Raw genomic sequence first — 2863 nt, 5'->3', positions numbered from 1 at the left:
GCATAACTCATGTTTTTTGAAGTTGAAAACTAGACATTTTCAATATTATGATGTGGTAACTGTGAAAATTACATTTTGTAAACTATTTTTGTATAGATTGTATTCTTTATTGTATGTGGGTCACTGAAGTCTCACAGTTGTAGATGTGTGGCCTTATTTCTGAGTTCTCTATTCTATTCCATTGGTCTATGCATCTGTTTTTGTATCAGTACCATGCTGTTTTGGTTACCGTAGCCTTGTAGTATAGTTTGAAGTCAAGTAGCATGATGCCTCCAGCTTTGTTCTTTTTGCTTAAGATTGTCTTGACCATAAAGCTCTTTTTGGTTCTATATGAATTTTAAAATCATTTCTTCTAATTCTGTGAAGAATACCAATGGTAGTTTAATGAGAATAGCATTGAATCTATAAATTATTTTGGGCAATATGACCATTTTCACGATATTGATTCTTTCTATCCATGAGCATGGAGTGTTTTTCCATTTGTTTGTATCCTCTCTGATTTACTTGAGCAGCAGTTTGTAGTTCTCCTTGAAGAGATCCTTCAATTCCTTTGTGAGCTGTATTCCGAGGCATCTTATTCTGTTTGTAGCCATTATGAATAGAAATTTATTCACAATTTGACTCTCTGCTTGTCTATTGTTGTATAGGAATGCTTGTGACTTCTGCCATTGATTTTGTATCCTGAGACTTTACTGAAGTTGCTTATCAGCTTAAGAAGCTTTTCAGCTGAAACAATGGGGTTTTCTAGATATAGGATCATGTGATTTGCAAACAAAGACAATTTGACTTCCTCTCTTCCTGTTTAAATATCCTTTCTTTCTCTTACCTGATTGCCCTGACCAGAACTTCCAATACTGTGTTGAGTAGGACTGGTGAGAAAGGGCATCCTTGTCTTGTGCTGGTGTTAAAAGGGAATATTTTCAGCTTTTGCCCATTCAGTATGATACTGGTTGTGAGTTTGTCATAGATGACTTATTATCTTGAGGTATGTTCCTTCAATACCTAGTTTACTGAGAGTTTAAAAATATGGAATGCTTCATGAATTTGCATGTCACCCTTGTGCAGGGGCCATTCTGATCTGCTCTGTATCTTTCCAATTTTAATATATGTGCTGCCAAAGCGAGTACTGACCACAAGTTCTTAGAAGTGGAGATAAATGAAGAACTGTGGGTGAGATGGAGTGTTGAATTTCATCTGCAGTAATTTCTGCATCTAACAAAATGTCATTATCTCTGTCTTTTATTCTTTAATTAAGTGATAAAAAGCATTACAGATTTAAAGTGTAAATATTCTTGTATCCTGGGGAGAGTAACCTGGGCAGGATATTTAATTTATTTATAGCTCATTGGTGGATACAGTCTAGTACTGTTTTTCTCAGTATTTTTACCTCTAATTGCTTCGAAGTGATCATCCTATCATGCTTTTTTCTTATGTATTCCCTAGCTGACTTTAGAATCAATGTTATTTATACATAAACAATAATGAGTTTACTGGCTTTCTCTATGTTTCCTCATTCTCTTGAATATTATGTATAAAACAGTAGCCTTCTTCAAAGTTTTGGTAGAACTTATCTGTAAAACAGTCTGCATATTACTGAAGGGAAATAAAGTTTTACAACCGTTTTAACTTCTTTACTTGTAGTAAGTTCTCCCCATTGACATAATCTTGTTCATAGTCTCAAAATTATTTAAACCCCTACTATATCTTTAGTGGTATGTTTATCTATCGTAATGTTATTTATTCTTAATTGCCATTGCCTGTTTTATTTCTCCATCCAAATAAAAACAGCTGCTTTTGGTTGGCTGGGCCCTCAGCAGTAGCAGCTGCCAGGTCAGCCCTGGTGAGTGGCGACTCAGTTGCTGTGCCCATGCAGTGTCCATTGCAGCCACCACGGCCACTTTGTGCAGGGACTCCATGAGCAAGCCCTGTGCGGCTGAGTGGCATTGTCTGTCAAGCCATCTCACTCACCTGATTACAGGGAGCCCCAGTACCTTAAAGACCCTCTGGTAGGCATCCACACACAACCACTATTGGCATGCACTCGGCCTATAGCAAGAGGTCTATGCATACCTCTCTCCTCTACCTCCCAATTTTCCAACTCTATTTTCCCCAAGTTCGTGACTGGCCAGCCAAGGCATGAGCCACTGCCCATGACTCATTCATTCATGCACTACTGGGCATCATTTCACACCCCCCACCTCCCATGGGCTTGTTTGGGTTTGATTCCTAGTTCCTGGCTTGAGAGCCATTTCCAAAGCTCTTCTGGTGTCAGTTCCCAAGCCTACTGCTGTTGTTGTAGATTTTCCTCTTTTTATGTATTTATTTCCTGGAATTAAAAACAATTGCACTAATTTTTTCAATTCAGCACTTCCAAGGATATGCAGTAGGAGTGATTCTTCTTAGTGTACATAGAATTGCTTCAAAACACCAGCAATGTATATTTGAGGGAAGGGCAGCATGCATGGAGAAAGGAGGGCAACCCACAAGTGGGCAGTGTAGTTTCACAAAGTGAACACTTGGGTAAACAACACCCACATCAAAGTACACCAGTCACAGCCTGCTGGAAGCACCTTTGGGTACTACTCAGTCATAAACCATCCTCCCCACCCTAGAGTAGCCACTCTTGATTTCTAATACAGATGAGTTCAGCTAGTTCCAGTTGAATGGCATTATACAGTCACCATCATGCCCCTGGGTGTCATCATCTTGCTGTGTGTGGTCGTAGCCTATTCACTCCCATGGCTGTCCAATGCTCCACTTTATAAATAGCTCATATTTCTTGTCCCTTCACTTTGATAGACAATTGTGTTGTATCCAGATTTTACAAGTCGTGCTGCTATGAATAATATTTTCATATATTTTG

This window comes from Mandrillus leucophaeus, unplaced genomic scaffold, assembly GCF_000951045.1.
Source record: "Mandrillus leucophaeus isolate KB7577 unplaced genomic scaffold, Mleu.le_1.0 Scaffold1449, whole genome shotgun sequence".
Classification (NCBI taxonomy): Eukaryota; Metazoa; Chordata; class Mammalia; order Primates; family Cercopithecidae; genus Mandrillus; species Mandrillus leucophaeus.
Note: the sequence above shows the minus strand (reverse complement) of the source record.